The following is a 22,354-nucleotide window of genomic DNA, read 5'->3' on the forward strand; positions in this document are numbered from 1 at the left end:
AAATTACGGAAAGAGCCCAAACATTCATCAACTGATGAGTGGATAAGAAGATGTGGTATATATGTAATGAAATACTACTCAGCAATGAAAAAGAATGAAATCTTGACATTTGCAACAATGTGGACAGAACTGGAGGGTATTATGCTAAGTGAAATAGGTCAGTCAGAGAAAGACAGATATCATATAATTTCACTCATATGTGGAATTTGAGAATCTTAACAGAAGACTATAGGGGAAGGGAGGGAAAAATAAGTTACAAACAGAGAGGGAGGAAAACCATAAGAGACTTAAATATACGGAGCAAATCAGGGTTAATGGGAATGGGGGGTGGAGGGGAGGAGGGTGGAGGGTGATGGACATTGAGGGGGGCACTTGTTGAGATGAGCACCGGGCGTTGTATGTAAGTGATGAATCACGGGAATCTTCTCCTAAAGCCAAGACTACACTGTATGTTACCTAACTTGACAATAAATTAAACAAAAATTATATATATATACACACACACACACACACACATATATACGATATATATATACACACACACATACGTATCATATATATATATATATATATATATATATATATATATATATATATATGAAATTGTAAATCAATTTTTATGTGGAGCCATGACCAACCTATTAAGGGAAAAAGAGAGCTAAAAGTAAGAGGTATGTAAATGGAAACAGATAGGTAAATGTTAATGAGAATAAAGTCCAGAGTATGGCCATGAACCATTTACTCTACACGAGTTCAGTGTTTTTAGTTGTTCTTCCACTGTCCACCACCAAAATTCGTAACTATACAGTAACTGAGCTAAAGTATCCATATGAGGTAGACATTAGTCATAACTAAATTAAAAAATTTTAACAAGCTTTGTGGTGTAACTTTATTAACTCAGAAAATACATATTTAGGATTGCCTGGGTGGCTCAGTCAGTTAAGCCTCTGACTCTTGATTTTGGCTTAAGTCATGATCTCATGGTTCATGGGTTCAAGCCCTGCATCCAGCTCTACACTGGCAATGCAAAGTCTGCTTGGGATTCTCTCTTTTCCTCCCCCTCTGCCCCTCCTCACTCACGCTTACTCTGTCCATTTGTCTGTCTTGCTCTCTCATTCTCAAAATAAATAAACTTAAAAGAAAGAAAATAAATATTTATTACATTTATTACAATTGCTTACATTTTAATTCTACTGAGTTGTACACAATGATTCCGTGAAGTGAGACTGAACAGCAACTCTGTGCAAAAAGTTTAAGCTCTCCCATTACTGTCTTTGTAGATACAACAGGTTATATGAGTTTATGTGTAGAGAGAATAAAGTCATTCTTTCTTTTATATTTCTTTGGTATGGAGAGCACACACCATGCAAATAAAATAATCAATGAAATTAGGTAGTAACATAGCAGAGAAAAATAGGCATTCGGATAACTATCATAACATATAATCAGTAATATTGCTTAAGAGAGGCAAGTGACAGGTTATATTATATATTAAAATGTCACTTGTTCCTGAATCCACAGCCTTGCCATTACCTCATCATAGCCTTGGAGCCATGTGACTTTGGGCTCTTCACTTTGCACTTGGTCTATGACCAGCTTTGGCCAAAGATATATGGGCAGAAATGACAGTGTGACAATTCTGAGAAAAGGCTTTAAGAGGTCTTTTATGTTTCTACTTGGCTTTTTATGCCACATTTAGAACCGCATTTGGGTGGCAACTCAGTCATCATCACAAGGAATACACACAATAGTTAATCCTATAGTCCCAGAAGGGGAAAGAGGACAGCCACATGTGCTGACCTGTAGACTTGCAATAAAAGAAATGCTACCTACACCATCTGAAGCCCAACCTACCCATAAACACATTAGCAATAATACATGATTATTGTTTTAATTTACTGAGTATTGGAGAAGTTTGTTATGCAGTATTATTTTTACAAAATTTAACCAATACAACACACAAAAAAATTAGAAAATTTAGAAAACAGTTACACCCACCTTGGGAGGGTATTGCAGGTGTTTTTGCTTTAAATGATGGGCAGATAGAACCTGGCCATCTGAGAATGTTGAAGATGGGTGCTTCATATTTAAAGAGGAGTACGTAAGAAAACACATAGGAAATAGAATATCTATGCCTTTGCACACACAGAAAGTAATCTGGGAATAACATGTTTCAGCATAACTGCCTGGCCTTCAGAGACGTGCTTATTCAAATTTATAAAATGAGATTTGAAGAAGAGAATTGAGAAGGAAATGGAATAACATTTCCCTCTCTTTTCTCCCGCTCTGATGATCTAGAATGGTCATGATAATGAATGTCCATTCATTCATTTCAATGGGGCGTACACTGTGTCCTGGCTGGCTGGAAAGGGAGAAATGGATGGTTCTAAGATTAACTTGTAGATCTGTGATAATGACAGGAAGTGTCTCATACATTATATACTAATGTGGTATTAGGGGATTAACATAATTACATCATGTTAATATGGTATTAAGATGGTGACAAAAGTCAATTTATAAAATATTTTGTAGGGGCTATAAAATTGGATACCATTCACCAGTTCTTTGGTGTAAATGGAAAAAAATCTTATACTGCCTCATAATACATGTCACTAAGTTCACTTTATTCTCTAAACACTTTATATACAATTTCATCATTAAGGTAAATCTGATAATAGTAACAATAAATTAGAAGAAACTAAAATTGTTTTTATAATTTTCAATTAACTTACATTGGATCTGTCTTCATTTTCATTAGCTTAACTTTATTGACAAAATGTCTACACAAAGTTTAGCTTTAGGTTGCACTAAATTTTATATCATCAGCACACCATTTTATTTGTGTGATGTAACACACTTAATAAGAATGTTGTTCAAACAAGGCCTCAGATTCTCCTGTATACAGACTATGCACTGAAAGTAAATTAATTAGGCAATTTAAAAAATGTTCTCTACCCTATTAGGCTGCTATCAAATTTGGGAACTTGAAGAAGCACTCTCACTTATTTGTGACACGGTGTAAATAAAACTGGTAGATAATTTCAAATGTCATTTTGGCTACTACTGTTAATTTTCTTTTTCTTTCCCTATGGTTCCTGTAAGTAAGTGGTGAATAGTTGATAGCTGTAGAACTATTTCAAATTCCTATAAACCCAACCATCAAATAGGAAGGAAAGAGGTTTCAGCTTCTGTTCTCCAGATTCATTGCTCAGACTGTCTTCTACCTATGGATCTGGTTTGGCCAATGGTGCCAGAAAAGATAGAATGTCAATTCCAAGCCTCAGCCATAGGAAGTATTTTACAGAGATATTTTATTACTAAATTCACTTAGCAATTGCCCAGTTTGCTGATTCACATTGTTCATACGCAGGTCTTTGGGACAGTCTTACGAATACTAAGGAATAGCCTGTCTCCCCTCAGACACTCTTCTTTCAGCCACAAAATTTCATGACGGCATCCACTAACATAAGGCTACAGATGCACTACCCCAAGCATGGAATCAGTGAAAGGCTGGGGACCTGACCGGGCTATCAGGAAAAAATACTGAGAACAGATGAAGGAAGAAATCAGCTTATTTTCCATCCAATGGATGTCTTTGATTGATTGTATATTTCTTGCCATTGGCATAGAGCCACATTTGGATGTTAACTCAAATTATGGTTAACATTTAAGCCTATTTCAAAATCTTCATCTTTGTATTTGTAGTCAGGGCAATCAGTGTTTGCTGCACTGGTAGACATTATTATTTTCAGAAAACATCTTGTTGAATGGTATCAGTGATATATTAACATCATAAAGAAAACAAATAAAGAAAGAAGGATCTTGGGTGAATAACCTTCTTTTTCTTTTTGTAATTTTTTTTTTTTTTTCCTGAAGGAGGTAGATACCACTATGAACTGTGAATGAAGTGAGTTCCTGTCCAGCTCTCAGACTTAGGTCTGTGGGATCCTAGGTAGAAAATAATGGTCTATCAGAATTACCGTAGTTTAGACATCTAAAAACATCACCTTGTTTTCTCCCCCCATGACAAAGGAGAACATACCTATAGCAAATGCCATTATGTATTTCAGTGACATATCTTGTTACACAGCAAAGGAGATGAAAAAATGCACATTTTAATCTCTCTCATATTGAACTTCAGCATGCATTTTACACACAAAGCAGCCAATGTTCTTGCTTCAGGAACATACCATACCCCACACCCAATACACATACCACTGCCATACACAAGGAAAAGTAACTTATCCTTTTGAAAATATCTATAATTTCTTAAGTTTAAAAAAAAGAGTTGAGAATGTGAAGAAAGCTGGAATAAAGAGGCTTGTTCTGGGCAGATCTGTAAATATGTGCCAGTTCTTAGTTATCCTTCAATCCTTCCCAATCATCAAACTTGCCTCAAATATTTTATTGTGTTACTCTTAATAAACACCCACCAAAAATAGACTTAATAAGGGTTAATAAGAGTTTCTTAAAATAAAAACAACACTTTCAGCAGTTTTGTCAGGCATTTGTTCACATATTCATGCTACTTACCATAAATGCTTATGTAGACTTCTGAAACCTCCAGCTTCTGCATAGGACAAGAAGTGACTCATTCAGACTGCTACTCTTCTCTCTACTCCATGAGGAAAATAACTGGTTTTGTCATTATTTGTTTTTTTAACGCCTGTGAATAATACAGAGATGGAGATTGTATTAGCTATCTATTGCTGCATAACCAATTACCCCAAACTGTTGAAACCTAAAACAATAGTAAGTATTATCTTATAGTTTGTGTACATAAGCAATCCTGATGTGGTTCAGCTGGGTCTTTTGGCTCAGGATCATTTGCAAGGCTGCAGTCAAGGAGGTGGCCATGGCAATCACCTCATCCTAATGTTTCACTGCAAAAGGTCTCCTTCCAAGCTCACTTATGTCATTTTTGGCAGGATTCAGTTCCCTATGGACTTTTGGACTGAGGGCTTCAGGTGCATGCTGGCTTCTGGCTGAAGACTGCCCTTAGATGCATGTCTCAGCAGCTCATATCATGGAAGCCTGAATTACCAGACCAAGCAGGTGAGAAGATCCAGAGAGAGGGCACCGAAGTTTTAAGCCACCAGGGTTTTTGTTGTTGTTGTTTGTTTGTTTTGTAACTTAATATTTCAAGTGACATCCTGCTATTTTGCTATATTCTATTCAACAAAATTTAGTAACTCTGACATACACTCTGGTGGAGTGGACTACAAAAAAGGCATGGATATTAGGAGAGAGTATCACTGAAAGCCACTTCAGAGCCTTCTACTACAGAAATGGTTACCTTTTGGAGGATAAGGACCTAGAGGGAGAAGAGTGGTTGTGGACTCTTGGTGGAGAATTTAGGAAAATACACAGAACTGGCCACCAACATACCACAATCACATTCCGAGAAATATTTGCTTAAAACTGTCCTTTGAAAGAGATACTCCTATCATTTCCAATTTACAATGAACAAATCTGGAATTCGTCCAAGGAGTCACAGCCTTTGGGTGATGCTGAAGTATGAACAGAGGCATTTGAACCCCAAAACCCTTATTTTATCAACATAATTATTGTACTGGACGGAAGAAGGCAGGAAGTGTTATAGAAAGGGAGCTATTCAACTGCCAATAATACATATCCCCCCCCCAAAAAAAGCTTAAATATTATAAATCTTATCAAACAACAGGAGAAATTTCTTTTCTGCCTCTCATTATCTTTTTGTCCTGGTTTTATGACAACCAACCTTCATAAGTTGAAGACAACTCAAAGTGGCATTGCTCAAAATAGAGGGATCCGATTCATACTATCTTCACTGAAAATTGTACTCAGATAATTATAGATTTACATGAAGTTATAAGGAAAAGTACAGAGGAATAACATGAGAATATATGCACTGCACCCAGTATATGAATTTCCTATTGCTCTTGTAACAAATGACCACATACTTAGTGGCTTAAAGACAGCACAAACATTACCTGATCATTCTGGGGGTCAGAAGTCTAAAAGAAGATTCACTGGGATAAAAAACAAAATAATGGTATAACTGCATTCCTCCTGAAGACTCTGGGGCACAATCTGTTTGCTTTTTCTAGCTTCTAGAGACTGTACACATTCCTTAGCTTAGGGACCCCCAGACAGTAATTACATCACTCTAATCTCTGCTTCTTCCATCTCCTTCTTTCCCTTATAAGGACCACTGTGATTACATTGGGCCTAGGTAATTAATTCAGCAAAATATCCCTCTCCTACAGCCTTAATCACATAAGCAAAGTCCCTTTTGTCATTCAGGGGACATATTCAGGTTCCAGGATTAGGACACAGATATGGGCAGGGGACATTTTTATGCCTATTAACCTGATGTTCCCCAATGATAACATTTTGCAAAACCATACTATAATATTACAACCAGATTATTGACATTAATATAACTCACCAATCTTATTCAGATTTCCACAGTTCTACTTATCGTCATGTATATGTTTAATTCTATACAACTTCATCACTAACGAAGGTCTATCCACAACCAATGTCAAGACAATGAAGAGTTCCATCACCACCAAATATCTTGTGTGTAGAATACTACCCTCCTTATTCACCCTCCCCCCAATATTTTCAACTCCTGGAAACTACTCATTTTCTATCCATTTAAAAAAAATTTTGTCATTTCAAAAATCTTATATAAATAAAACCATACTTTTCCAACCTTCTGGGATTGGCCTTTTCCATTCAGTGTAATTCCCCGGATAATCATCTACATTGGTAACAACTCACTTGCTCACTGCTGAGTAGTACTGCATGGAATGTACGTACCATACATTTTTTTTTAATGTTTATTTATTTTTGAGACAGAGAGAGACAGAGCATGAGCAGGGAAGGGGCAGAGAGAGAGGGAGACACAGAATGTGAAGCAGGCTCCAGGCTCTGAGCTGTCAGTACAGAGCCCAACGTGGGGCTCGAACTCACGGACTGTGAGATCATGACCTGAGCCGAAGTCGGACACCTAACCGACTGAGCCACCCAGGCGCCCCTGTACCATACTGTTTTAAACCACTCACATGATGAAGGACATCTGGGCTGTTTCCAGTTTGAGGCTATTAAAAATTAAACTGCTGTGAATATTTGTGTATAAGCTTTGGTGTGAAGGCAAGTTTTTACTTCTCTATGATAAATGCCAAGAGTACAATTATTGGATTGTATGGTTATATGTTTATTTTTGTAACAAACTTACAAACTGTTTTCCAAAATGGCTGTACCATTTTGTTTTCCCAGTAGCAATATAGAGTGATCCAGTTTCCTTGCATTCTTGCCAACATTATTGTCATCTAAAAAAAAAAAAAAAAAAATTAGCTATCTCCTTAGGTCTATACTGATATTTCATTAATGTTTTAGTATGCATTTATTTGATGGCTAGTGGTGTTGACAATTTTTTTATGTTCTTATTTGGCCCCTATATGTTCTCTTCAGTGAAATGTCTGAATATTTTTTTTTTAATTAGACTGTTCTGTTGTAGTGGTTTTGTTGTGTCTTAACGTTGAGTTTTAAGGGTTTTTTACACATTCTAGATACTAGTTCTCTTTCAAATATGAGTTTTACAAATATATTCCCCTTGTCTGTAGCTTGTTTTTTCATCCTCTTCATATGAATCTTCATAGCACAAAAGCTTTTAATTTTTATCGAGTCATATGTGTGAATTTTTCCTTTGATGGATTATAATTTTATTACCAAGACCATGAACTTTTTGCCTGAATTCAAATCCTGAATATTTTCTCCTATATTTTTTCTAAAAAGGTTTGTATTTTATGTTTTATATTTAAGTACACAATCCATTTTTTAACTTTTGTATAAGATGTGACACTTAAGTTTAGGATTATTATTTTGTCTATGGATGTCTAATTACACTAACACCATTTGTTTAAAAACTCATCTATCCTCCATTGATTTGCTTTTGCACTTGTGTAAAAAATCAGTTGGGCATATTTGTGTGGAGCTATTTCTGGATTCTCTATTCTCTTATATTGATCTATACATCAATCCCTCTGCCAATAGCAAACTGCCTTGAATATTGTAGTTATGTAATAACCCTACATATCAGGTAAAGTGATTTCTCCCACTTTCTTCTTTGCTAAGACTGTTTTAGGTATTCTAGGAATTTTACCTTTCCATATACGTTTTAGAACAAGCTTCTCTATGCCTGTAAAAACAAAACAAAACAAAACACAAAACAAAACAAAACTTGTTGGGATTGCATTAAGCCTGTACCTAAACTTGGGAATAACTATTGTCTTTACTATGTTGAATCTTCCAATCCTTAAACAGAGAGTGTTTCTCCATTTGTTTAGTAGGTCTTCTTTAATTTCTTTTAGCAACATTTTGTAAAAACCAACAAACAGAACCTGAGCCTGTTTTAGAGTGTACCTATTTTCTTATCTTTGAGTGGCTGTAAATGGTATTTCCTTTTATTCAGTTTCTGCACATTCACTGTTAGTATACAGAAATGATTCCTTTAATGTGTTGATCTTATATCCTGAAACCTTGCTGAACTCACATATTAATTATAGGAGATGTGGGATGGGTTTTTTTTTCGTAGATTATTTGGAATCTTCTATGTAAACAGTTATGTCATTTACAACCAGGGACATTTTTATATATTCCTTTTTTATCTGTATGCCTCACCATAATACCTAAAGACTCCAGTACTATATTGAGTAAGAATGGTGATAGTGAACATGCTAGCCTCATTCCCAATCTTAAGGGGAAAACATTCAGGCTTTTACCATTAAATATGATATGAGCTGTAAGTAATTTGTTACAGGGAATTAGTTGAGGTAATTCCCCTCTACCTTTGACTTGCTTGTCTCCTTAACATGAATGGGGTGTAGAATTTTGTCAATTTCTTTTTCTGTGCCAACAAATAGGATCATGTAATTTTTCTTCTTCAATGTGGTATGTCAATATGGTGGGTTATACTGATTAACTCTTCTCCTCCTTCTCCTTTTATTCTTCTTCCTCTTCCTTCTCTGCTTTTGCTTCTTCATCTCTTTCTTTTTCAAGGGGTGAACTATATTGATTTATCTTCAGGTTCACTGATTCTAACCCTTATTATATCCACTCTACTATTGAACCTGCCCACTGAATTATTTATTTCTAGCATTGTATTGTTTTCCTTTTTTTTTTAAACAACTTCTGTATTTTACATGAAACTTTTCTTTTCTTTTTTTCATTTGTTTCCAGAGACTTTGTAATTGATTGCTGAGGATTTTTATGACAGCTAAAGTTCTCATCAGATAATTTTAACATCTGATTCATCTCAATGATGACATCTGTCATTTGACTGTATTTTTCTCATTCAAGTTTTCATTTTCTTGGTTCCTAGTATGATGGATAATTTTCAGTTGTATCCTAGACATAATGTCTATTGGGTTAGGAGATGCTGGAGCCTATTTAAATGTTTCATTTGAGCAGGCAGTCACCCTGTCTCACTGTAACATGCTAATCCTAGTCTATTTTGAGGACTGGAGTTCCTTAATAGTTTAATTTTCATAGCCATTGTGGTGTTACTATTTTACTTTTATTGTTATTTTGGTCTGGTGCCCCTAGGGGTCCCACTGGCTCTTAATGGTGCTGCCTGAGGAGGAATTTAGGAGAATTACTCAGGTGGGAGAACTGGGTATCCCCTTAGTGAAGAAAGAATTGCCAGATCTAGCAGGGAGATGTTCCGTGGCCAGATGCCCATTTGTGGTTGGATTACTCTATCTGTGCTTCTCTACCTCCAAATGCTCCAGTGTCTCTGTTGTGGATAGAAAAGAAGACCTTGTAGGTCAGGACACCTTCCATGGCTAGGTCTCTCCTTTCAGTCTATCTGCCTGCACTGGTGTTTCCCAGGACAGGTAGGCATTCTTAGGCCTGCAGGGGGCATTCTTCTGGGATTTGCTATATAGCAAGGACCCCCTGCCTGCAGGGATCTGGAGAGAGCTTCCTAGAACAGGTGGTGTGATGCTCTGATGTCACTGGAAGAGGGTATCTCAGGCCCATGGTAACAAGAAGGCTCTTCTAACTAGTGAGCTGGTTATGTCTCTCTTTCAATATTTCTATTTTCTTTAATATAATTTATTGTCAAATTGGTTTCCATGCAACACCCAGTGCTCATCCCACAGGTGCCCTCCTCCAATGCCCACCACCCACTTTCTGCTCTCCTCCACCCCCCATCAACCCTCATTTTGTTCTCAATATCCAAGAGTCTCAGGGTTTGCCTCCATCCTTCTCTGTAACTTTTTTCCCCCTTCCTCTCCCCCATGGTCTTCTGTTAAGTTTCTCAACATCCACATATGAGTGAAAACATATGGTATCTGTCATTCTCTGATTGACTTATTTCACTTAGCATAATACCCTCCAGTTCCATCCACGTTGCTGCAAAATGGCCAGACTTCATTCTTTCTTATTGCCAAGTTATATTCCATTGTATATATAAACCACAATTTCTTTATCCATTTGTCAGTTGAGGACATTTAGGCTGTTTCCATAATTTGGCTATTGTTGAAAGTGCTGCTATAAACATTGGGGTACAAGTGGCCCTATGCATCAGCACTCCTGTATCTCTTGGGTCAATTCCTAGCAGTGCTATTTCTGGGTCATAGGGTAGATCTATTTTTAATTTTGTGAGGAACCTCCACACTGTTTTCCAGAGCGGCTGCACCATTTGCATTCCCACCAACAGTGCAAGAGAGTGCCTATTTCTCCACATCCTCGACAGCATCTATAGTCTCCTGATATGTTCATTTTAGTCACTCTGACCGGTGTGAGGTGGTATCTGAGTGTGGTTTTGATTTGTATTTCCCTGATGATGAGTGACGTTTAGCATCTTTTCATGTGTCTGTTGGCCATGTGGATGTCTTCTTTGGAAAAGTGTCTATTCATGTCTTCTGCCCATTTCTTCACTGCATTTTGTTTTTCAGGTGAGGAGTTTGGCGAGTTCTTTATAGATTTTGGATACTAGCCCTTTGTCTGATATGTCATTTGTAAATATCTTTTCCCATTCCATCGGTTGCCTTTTAGTTTTGTTGATTGTTTCCTGTTCAGTGCAGAAGCTTTTTATCTTCATTAGGTCCCAGTAGTTCATTTTTGCTTTTAATTCCCTTGCCTTTGGGGATGTGTCAAGTAAGAAATTGCTGTGGTTGAGGTCAGAGAGGTTTTTTTCTGATTTCTCCTCTAGGGTTATGATGGTTTCCTATCTCACATTCAGGTCCTTCATCCATTTTAAGTTTATATTTGTGAATAGTGTAAGAAAGTGGTCTAGTTTCATTCTTCTGCATGTTGCAGTCTGGCTCTCACAGCACCATTTGTTAAAGAGACTGTCTTTTTTCCACTGGATATTCTTTCCTGCTTTGTCAAAGATTACTTGGCCATACATTTGCAAGTCCAATTCTGGGTTCTCTATTCTATTCCATTGGTCTAAGTGTCTGTTTTTGTGCCAATACCATACTGTCTTGATGATGAAAGCTTTGTAGTAGAGGCTAAAGTCTGGGATTGTGATGTCTCCCGCTTTGGTTTTCTTCTGCAATATTACCTGGGCTATTTGGGGTCTTTTGTGGTTCCATACAAATTTTAGGATTGCTTGTTCTAGCTTCGAGAAGAATGTTGGTGCAATTTTGATTGGGATTGCATTGAATGTGTAGATTACTTTGGGTAGTATTGACATTTCAACAATAATTATTCTTCCAATCCATGAGCATGGAATGTTTTCCATTTCTTTGTGTCTTCTTCCATTTCCTTCATAAGCTTTCTATAGCATACAGATTTCTTACATCTTTGGTTAGGTTTATTCCTAGGTATTTTATGGTTCTTGGCACAATTGTGAATGGGATCAGTTTCTTTATTTCTCTTTCTGTTGCTTCAGTATTGGTGCACACAAATGCAACCGATTTCTGTACATTGATTTTGTACCCTGTGACTTTGTTGAAATCATGTATCAATTCTGGCAGACTTTTGGTGGAGTCTGTCAGGTTTTCCATGTAGAGTATCAGGTTGTCTGCAAAAAGTGAAAGTCTGACTTCATCTTTGCCAATTTTGATGCTTTTGATTTCCTTTTCTTGTCTGATTACTGATGCTAGGACTTCCAACACTATGTTAAGCAACAGAAGTGAGAGTGGACATCCCTGTCATGTTCCTGATCTCACAGGAAAAGCTCTCAGTTTTTCCCCATTGAGGATGATATTAGCTGTGGGCTTTTCATAAATGGCTTTCATGATGTTTAAGTATGTTCCTTCTATACTGACTTTCTTGGGGGTTTTTATTAAGAAAGATGCTGTATTTTGTCAAATGCTTTTCCTGCATCTATTGACAGGATCATATGGTTTTTATCTTTTCTTTTATTAATGTGATGAATTACATTGATTTATTTGTGAATACTGAACCAGCCCTGCAGCCCAAGAATGAATCCCACTGATCATGGTGAATAATTCTTTTTATATGATGTTGAATTCGATTTGCTAGTATCTTGTTCAGAATTTTTGCATGCATATTCATCCAGGATATTGGCCTGTAGCTCTCTTTTTTTGCCAGGCCTCTGTCTGGTTTGGGAATCAAAGTAATGCTGGATTCAAAGAATAAGTCCCGGAGTTTTCCTTCCATTTCTATTTCTTGGAATAGCATGAGAAGGATAGGTATTACCTCTGCTTTAAATGTCTGGTAGAATTCCCCAGGGAAGCCATCTGGTCTGGCCAAGACTCTTATTTTTGGGGAAATTTTTGATAGCTGATTCAATTTCTTCATTAGTTATGGGTCTGAATGTTCAATTTTTCTATTTCTTCCCATTCGAGTTTTGGTACTGTGTGGGTTTAGGAATATGTCCATTTCTTTGAGGTTGTCCAGTTTGTTGGCATATAATTTTTCATAGGATTCCCTGATAATTGCTTGTATTTCTGAGGGATTTGTTGTAATAAATCAATTTTAATTCATGATTTTATCTGTGTTGGTCCTCTCTCTTTTCTTTTCAAGAAGCCTGGCTAGAGGTTTATCAATTTTGTTTATTTTTTCCAAAAAAAACAATTCTTGTCTCATTGATCTGTTCTACTGTTTTGTTTTGTTTTGTTTTTGGATTCTATGTTGTTTATTAGTGCTCTGATCATTATTATGTCTCTTCTTCTGCTGGGTTTGGGGCGTCTTTGCTGTTCTGCTTCTGGTTCCTTTACATGTACTGTTAGATGTTGCATTTTGGATTTTTCTTGTTTTTTGAGATAGGCTTGGATTGCAATGTATTTTCCTCTTAAGACTGCCTTTGCTGCATCTCAAAGGGTCTGGATTGTTGTATTTTCATTCTGTATGTTTCCGTATTTTTTTTTTAATTTCTTATCTAATTGCTTGGTTGACCTGTTCATTCCTTAGCAGGATTTTCTTTAACCTCCATGCTTTTGGAGGTTTTCCAGACTTTTTCTGTGGTTGATTTCAAGTTTCATAGCACTGTGATCTGAAAGTGTGCATGGTATGATTTCAATTCTTTTATATTTATTGAGGGCTGTTTTGTGGCCCCGTATGTGATCTCTCTTGAAGAATGTTCTGTGTGTACTCAAGAAGAAGGTATATTCTGCTGCTTTGGGATGTAGAGTTCTAAATATATCTGTCAAGTTCATCTGGTCCAATGTATAGTTCAGGGTCATTGTTTCTTTGCAGATTCTCTGTCTAGATGATCTGTCCATTGTTGTACATGGAGTATTAAAGTCCCCTGCAATCACCACATTCTTATCAATAAGACTGCTTATGTTTGTGATTGTTTTATATATTTGGGTGCCCCGAATTCGGTGCATAGACATTTATAACTGTTAGCTCTTCATGATGAATAGACCCTGTAATTATTATATAATTCCCTTCTTCATTTCTTGTTACAGTTTTTAAAGTCTAGTTTGTCTGATATAAGTTTGTCCAGCTTTCTTTTAACTTCCAGTAGCATGATAGATAGTTCTCCATCCCCTCACTTTCAATCTGAAGGTGTCCTCAGGTCTAAAATGAGTCTCTTATAGACAGCAAATAGATGGGTCTTGTTTTTTTTAATCCATTCTGATACCCTACATCCTCTGATTGGAGTGTTTAGTCCATTACATTCAGTGTTATTACTGAAAGATAAGGGTTTAGAGTCATTGTGATGTCTGTAGGTTTCATGCTTATAGTGATGTCTCTGGTTCTTTGCGGTCCTTGCATCGTTTCACTCACAGACTCCCCCTTAGGATCTCTTGTAGGGGTGGTTTAGTGGTGATGAATTCCTTCGGTTTTTCTTTGTTTGGGAAAACCTTTATCTCTCCTTCTATTCTGAATGACAGGCTTGTTGGATGAAGGATTCTTGGCTGCATACTTTTCCTGTTCATCACATCAAAGATTTCCTGCCATTCCTTTCTGGCCTGCCAAGTTTCCGTAGATAGGTCTGTACTACCCTTATGTGTCTACCTTTGTGTGTTATGCTTGTTTATCCCTAGTTGCTTTCAGAATTCTCTCCTTATCCTTGTATTTGCCAGTTTCACTATGATATGTTGTGCATAAGATCAATTCAAGTTATGTCTGCAGGAGTTCTCTCTGCCTCTTCGATTTCAATGCCTGTTTCCTTCCCCACACTGAGGAAGTTCTCAGTATGATTTGTTCAAGTAAACCTTCAGCCCGTTTCTCTCTCTCTTCTTCTGGAATTTCTATGATACAGACATTGTTCCATTTGATTGAATTACTTAGTTCGCTAATTCTCCCCTCGTGATCCTGGAATTTTTTTATCTTTATTTTTCTCAGCTTCCTCTTTTTCCATTACTTTATCTTCTAATTCACCTACTCTCCCTTCTGCTTCTTCAATCTGCACTGTGGCCACCTCCATTTTATGTTGCACGTCATTTATAGCATTTTTTAATTCATCATGACTATTTTTTAGCCCCTTGATCTCTGTAGCAATTGATTATCTGCTGTCTTCTATGCTTTTTTCAAGCCCAGTGATTAATTTTGTGACTATTATTCTAAATTCTTGTTCAGTTATGTTGCCTATATCTGTTTTGATCAATATTTTAGCTGTCACTTCTTCCTGGAATTTCTTTTGAGGAGAATTCTTCCATTTGTCATTTTGGCTAGTTTTCTGTCCTTTATGAGTTTTAAAAACTTGTTGTATACTCTGAAACTGCTAGCACTGCTATATTAAAGGGGGGAACATACACTGTCTAAGGCCTGCACCTTCAGGAGGTGTTCTTTGGAGAGTGTTACTTGCTCTCTGTTGTTGTGACTTTGGTTATTTTACTTCCCTACTCCTAGTGATGTTTTGGACCCTCCACCAGGTGTGCTTTGATTTGTTCTTTGAAGTAACCCTACGCCCCTTAAGGTTGTCCCAGTTTCTCCCTGATAGACTCTTTCTCTTTTCCTTCCAGACTCTTGGGGTTCAAAGTCCTTTGGCTTTAGCCCTTCTTTGTTTGAGAGATGCAGGAAATACAGATACCCCTACTTCTCTGCTATGTTGGTCCCTCTCCGAGTAAAATCTCTTATGTTTCTCTTTCAAATGCCAACAGCAGCTTTAGCATCTCTCTTTGGAAGAGTAAGTCTCACCTCGGGTCTGATGAAAAGGAGAGTGTTTCTCTGGCTTATTGTTAGTGGACCTCCAAATTGATCCTCTTTCCAATCCTGCAAGTTCTGTATTTTCCATGGGGTTCTTGCTCAGTTTGAATGGGGGATAGGGCTATCTGGGCTACTTTCTGTTCCTGGTTTGGGTATCAGGAAACATTCAATCTAAGTACCCTTCTTCGTGTTGAATGGGGGTCATAAAATACTCTGCAGCTGTGTTTATTCTCTAGTCCTAAGGTCCCTAATTTTAGTTTACCTTCTTACCACATTTCAGAGGTCTTTGATGGTTGTCCCTTGTGCTGCATTCAGGGTTGATAATTATATTTAGTTGCACCTATTTTTTCTTTAATTTAGGGGATGAGCTGGAAGACATGGTTCTATACCATCTTGTCCTGACCTTAACAAATCTATATGTTTTTCAAAACTACTTTTTCCAGTCTGAAAACTGTTCTCAGTATTTAAAATTGAATGTCAATAAACATGATATGTAAGTTGGATAGGAAAAACTATATAGCATCATTTTTCTCAGTCATTTCCATCATAATTTAGGGCTGTCAAGAGAAAGGGCCATTTATTTAATTAACTTCACAATTCAGAATCTTTAAGTTCTTTACAAAAAGCACTTAACGCTGTCATTATGTAACTCTATATGCATTGCATTGTCTCAGATGAGTGATGCTAAAAGAATAATTCAGATAAAAGAAGAAAACACATGAATGTGTGTAACAAGTTAATGTGACATAAAAAATAAAATACAACTAATTCCTATATCACTGACAATTCTAACTCTAAAAGATAGCCATAGCTAAGCAACCTAAGAAATTTCATTTGAGAGCACTACCAGAAAGGACTATATAGAAAAAAAATTTAAGAAAATAAAATGTGTGCATGTGCATGTGTGTGTGTTTATAGAGATACAACTCCTAATGGTAAATTTAAAGGAATAGCAGGCATCTGTTGATTTTAACTGATGAATGTCATGGCATTCCTGCTAATGATGAAACAAGGAAATTCTGATTGTCATGTTATCTGCAGCAATGCAAACAGAAGTTGGTTTAAAAGATGATATATAACACCCAGGGAGCCTGAGGATTCAGAGGTGGCATCTATGACCCCAGAAACTTGCACCGTAGGAACAAATATTCAAGTCAGAACCTGAATATTTCATAGAATGCATCAGACTCTGTACCAGGTTGAATGATGGGTCCCAAAAGATGTCTGTATCCTCACCCACAAATCTGTATATTATTTTATGGCAAAAGGGACTTTGTACACATTATTATGTTAAAGATCTTAAAATATAGAAATTAGCCTAGCTTCTCGGGCAGGGTAACAAAAGATAATGACAGAAGTAGGACTGGTGTTATATGAGGGAGAGATCACAAGCGAAGGAAAGCAGGCAGCCTCTAGAAGCTGGAAAGGCAAAGAAATAGATTTTCCCCTACAGTCCCTAGGAGGAACAAAGCCTTGCCAACACCTTGATTTTAAAACATCTGACCTCCAGAAATGTTAAGTTACTAGATTTATCTTGTTTCAAGCCCTAAATTTGTAGTAATTTGTTGTAGCACTAATAAAAAAACTAATAAAGCCTCCAAATAAGTTTTCCTCAAATTATGTTCACTTATACAATTTTATCAAAACTTCCTTTTCATTCCCTTTCTTATAAACCTATTGCTTTTCTGTCTGACAAATATGAGGGACAAAAATATATTTTCTGGAGTTAATTTTGGAAACCATATTTCTACTATGAATTATACTTTAAATATCCTCTGAAGATACAAAGGAGATTTTTATATCAAATGGATTTGTGTGTGTGCATGTGCAGAGTGAGTGCAAACATTACTGACCATCTATATGCACACACACCCTTCTTAGATAATATCAAATATTAACATAAGTTCTATGCAGGCACTGTTGTCTTTTGTTTTTGTTTTTGTTTTTTTTCTTGTTCACTCCTAGGTTCCCAGCACTTGGAACAATGAATATTTGTTGAACAATGAAAGGTTAAATTGAATAAAAATACAGACTATTATAATATATTCATTCTGAGTTAGCAGGACTAGGTGTCTTTTGAGTTCAAGCTCTCCAGCTAAATCTAGTTCTTTATTTTTTATATCAAATTATCTCAAACTGACTTTGTATGTGGCTTTAACTCAAAATTACAATGCATATGGTTTTGGGAGGACTTTAAAAGTTCCTATTTACCTATATTCTTACTGCTGACAAATTTCACTTGGTTGTGGTAATGAAAACAGAGATAGATTTATGTTAATGAAAACACGATGAGTAATTTTTTCTATAATTATCAAAAGAGTGGCTCAGAAGGGAGCCATATAGGGTGGAGTACATCCCAATGTTTTTGAAGAGGGAAGGATTAAAAATTCAACATGGAATACATTATGAAAAATTGATATGGATCAAATCCCATTACATCTAAACCTTTAGGGCATCTGGAGTGTTTACTGTGATGGAAGTTCATCATGAAAACACAGCTGGATATCACATTCCCAGGGAGAGGAGCTAAGTTAATATCACCCTCTCTGGTGAATTTACAAACATAAAAGATTACATTTTAATGGCATAAAGAAGGGAAGGGTTTAATATATAAATATGCATGCTTCTCCCCCTTTCCTTTTTCCAAGCTCCTGGATCATTGTAGGCAATCTCACTGCACTTTGCTTTAGGTGATGATAAATCCAAATCTTTATGCCAACACTGGTTATTGGAATTTTAGAGGTAAAGGGGAAGAGGAACAGGGAGGTGAGAAGCAATTATAACTTAATGAAATACAACATGTATTGTCAAATGGTATATTTTCTTCAGCATCTTTTATATTGACACTAAAATTTACTAAGAGAGAGGGAGAGAAAATAAGTTTAAAAAAAAGCATTTGTATAAACCATTATAATCAAATAATAAAAGTACTTTTATGTCACATAAAATAACTTTATTTAGTTACCATCTTTATTTTTAAAATTTTTAATGTTTATTTTATTTTTGAGAGAGAGAGAGAGACAGAGCATGAGCAGGGGAGAGGGGACAGAGAGGGAGACACAGAACCCGAAGCAGGCTCCAGGATCTGAGCTGTCAGCACAGAGCGTGACGCGATGCTCGAGCTAACAACCAGTGAGCTCATGACCTGAGCTGAAATAGGATGCTTAACCAACTGAGCCACCCAGGTGCCCCTTAATTATATTTTAAAAGAACAACTGCAACTACTGATGACATAAACTGACTCATCTGCCCTTCTAAAATATCAATTAATCAAAATTTCTTGGTGAGATATATATATAATATATATTATATATATATATATATATATATATCTGCATATATATACATATATATATCTGTATATATATGTATATAATCTATATATATCTATCTGTGTGTGTGTATACATATATCTGCAAATATATTTACACTACTTATAAATATATTTATACCACATAAAGCATTTTGAGGTATCGTCCCAATTTTTGTGACAGATTTTATTTTTTTTGAGGTTTATTTATGTTAGAGAAAGAGAGAGAGAGAGAGAGAGAGAGAGAGAGAGAGAAGGCAAGCAGGGAGGGGCACAGAGAGAAGGAGACAGAATCTGAAGCAGGCTCCAGGCTCTGAGCTGTCAGCACAGAGCCCCATGCAGGGCTCAAACTCACGGACCCTGAGATCATGACCTGAGCCCAAGTCAGACGCTCAACTGACTGAGCCACTCAGGTGCCCCTGTGTGACAGATTTTAAATGAATATTTTATAAAATACTATTTTGCATTAAACCCAATATTTCAGAAAGTTTTACCTACAGTATTGTCAGGTTGATTTAATTTTCCTCAAACATCATTATCATGTCCTCTTTCTGCCCTTCCTTCAGTGGCTTCCTGAGAGATGCAGATTAAACAGAAAACAGTGAAGTCTTTCAAGGCTTCACATGTTTTCTTGTTTGGTTTCTTCTTCTTCCCCTTCCTTGTCCTCCTCTTCATCTCACCCTCTTAACTCAGTCTCTCCAGTTAGTCATTAAGTCCTTGCTATGTGGTAAGCACAATTCTAAGTGCTGGTATCACTACAGGAATAGGATAGTGAGGACGTCTGTTCTCAGGGAGTCCCTCTAATGAGGAAGAACGTTTAACAGAACAAGCAATACTAGGCTTTAGCCAGGGAAGCCCAACTATAGGAGTTAAGAGCAAAATTTCTGGAGCTGAGTTTCAATACTGGCTTTAGAACCAATAAGTGCCTGACTTTTTGATGAGTTACTTACTCTTCCTCAGGCTATAAATTTTTCACCTATAGACAAGGGATGCTGTTGTTGCTGCTGATAATAATAACAATAATAATAATTATTATTGCTATTATTATATGATGATGAATGATTAGTAACTGCTTTATACTTTCACCAAGAATACTAAATGAGGTAATACTTTTATTGTTAGGGACTGGATTTAATAACATGTGTATGCTTAAGGAGTTGAGTTGTATTTGAGAACTACCAACTGTCTTCCTATGACTTATAAATGTTATGGTTTTAATAACCAAAAATATTCTCCTGGAATCAAACTTACTTGAAATAGGTAACCGGGATACCCGAAAATGGCCAACAGAATGATGTTCTTCCCAGTGTCCTTCTAAATTAAGGGCGTGAGTGTGATATTATATCAGTAAATACATAACCTAATGTACTTGTGCAATCTACTGAAACCAGGGAGAAAGCAATGCCCAGGCTTGCAGCCTACTGCTCCTTCAGAGCCAGGTGGCATTCACACAGCACATGCTTCCCAAATCCTGATTGGCTGCCTGTCTTATCTGCTTCTTTTCAACCTGACAGGGGTCGATAAAGCACTGCAGAGAACAAAGAGGATGTGCAGAATAAAAATGGTGATGAAAAAATTGAGAATCTTGAATTACATTTGGTTTGGTGAATAAAGGACAGTCCATTCATTCTAGGATATGCATTTATTTGAAGCTCTAATTATTATTATTGAAAGACATGCAAGAGGGAGCATATGAAGCAAGGCCTGCAACTAGGCTCATTGTGAGATCATCAATGACCCAGGGAGCAAGAATAGGAGAAATAAAAGATAGCTTGTGAAATGAGTCACTGCGAGATCTTATGTTGGGTATTTTCACACAAATTTTTGTCCAGATCCTTTTCTGCTCATTAGTGAAATTACAGTGAAAGATAAATGAAGGGTGTCCACACAAAAAGCTTCAAGATCACCACGGTCATTACTTAAAAAAAATGATTTGCATTTCATTGCAGGGATATAATAATTCCATTAACACAAAAAGAAAAAAAGAATGTAGGGCATAGAGGAAATGACTCGGCTTGTGGAACAGTGCCATGTAATAGGAATCATCCTGGACCAGGAATTAGAGATCCTGGTAGGAGTTTCCATACATGTCTACCTGGCAGTACAACCCCAGGCCACTGAAGAAATAAAATAAAACCTCTATAATGGGGAATGCCCTCATCTGCTCAGTGCAGGCAGCCTTTAAAACCTATTTCAGGGGCACCTGGGTAGCTCAGTCGGTTGAGCTTCCGACTTCGGCTCAGGTCATGATCTCATGGTCTGTAAGTTCGAGCCCCATGTCAGGCTCTTTGCTGACAGCTCGGAGCCTGGAGCCTTCTTCGGATTCTGTGTCTCCCTCTCTCTCTGACCCTCCCCCATTCATGCTCTGTCTCTCTCTGTCTCAAAAATAAACATTAAAATTTTTTTAAAAAATAAAACCTATTTCATATTTCTCAGTGTCATGCCAATTAAAGAAGAGAGAACCAAACGCAGTTCTCCTCATCAGCTATCACTACAAGCAACCCTGAAGACATTAATAATTCATTTAACTTCTTCCGATGGAGTTTTTTGGTTTGGATTAATACTTTTATCAAAGTATAGTTTTGTTTTTTCATCTATAGGTCTCAAACTCTTATTTGACTTATACATTCTTTAATTTTGTGTTGATAGTCACCACTTCTTCTATCCCCTTTCTCATCTTCTGTTTTCTTCTCTGGATGGATATGCTGTAAGCATACTAAACTCTAAAGCCTTTTTATTCCTAGTGTACAAAATATGGGCTGAGAATGGGCCACAGTGGTATCAACCAGAAGTTTCTTAGGAATGCAGACTCTTGGGCTCCCCCTGCACCCTGATCAATCAGAGTCTGCATTTTTACAAGATTTCTGAATGATCCATTTTCACATTAGGTATGAGCAGCACTGATCTAAGCACTGTCTGCTTTGCTTTGAATGATATTTTGTTCCATACCCCAGCTGCTGAGATAGGAAAAGAGACCCAAAATGAAGAACAGAGGTTATTAAAGCTAAAATGGGCCTCCCTGGTGGTCTACCCAGCCACCTCATCTTAAAGTGAGGGGAATAGTAATATGCCCAAGGTCATGTTCTTCCTGAGCCAGGAGCAGAATTCAATCTGCTGCCTTGAGTCATGGCACTTTCATGTTAGCAAAGATATACTTTCCTACTTAATTTTTCCATTTTCTCTCTCCAGCCAGGGAAAAGTTAATCACAGGTTCTCTGGGTCACCCTTGGTCTTTGGACTCTCAAGGCTCCTGAGTGCATGTACTTATTTATAGTAGAAAACAACCATAAACCGTTCATTGGAGACCAAGGCCATCTGGGTAGCTCGAGGGGTGGCTTGGCTAATTCACCACCCTTTGCCTCTGGCTCCTCAATTACCGAGTAGGAGATGATTCATCTCTACAGAGACCTTTGACAGTCTCAGCTGAAAAGCCTCTGAGAAGTGCAAAGCATTACTGTGACCTGCAAGTGAAAATCATGC

The sequence above is a fragment of the Puma concolor genome, chromosome A2 (assembly GCF_028749965.1).
Source record: "Puma concolor isolate L17-30 chromosome A2, mPumCon1.1.hap2, whole genome shotgun sequence".
Taxonomy (NCBI): domain Eukaryota; kingdom Metazoa; phylum Chordata; class Mammalia; order Carnivora; family Felidae; genus Puma; species Puma concolor.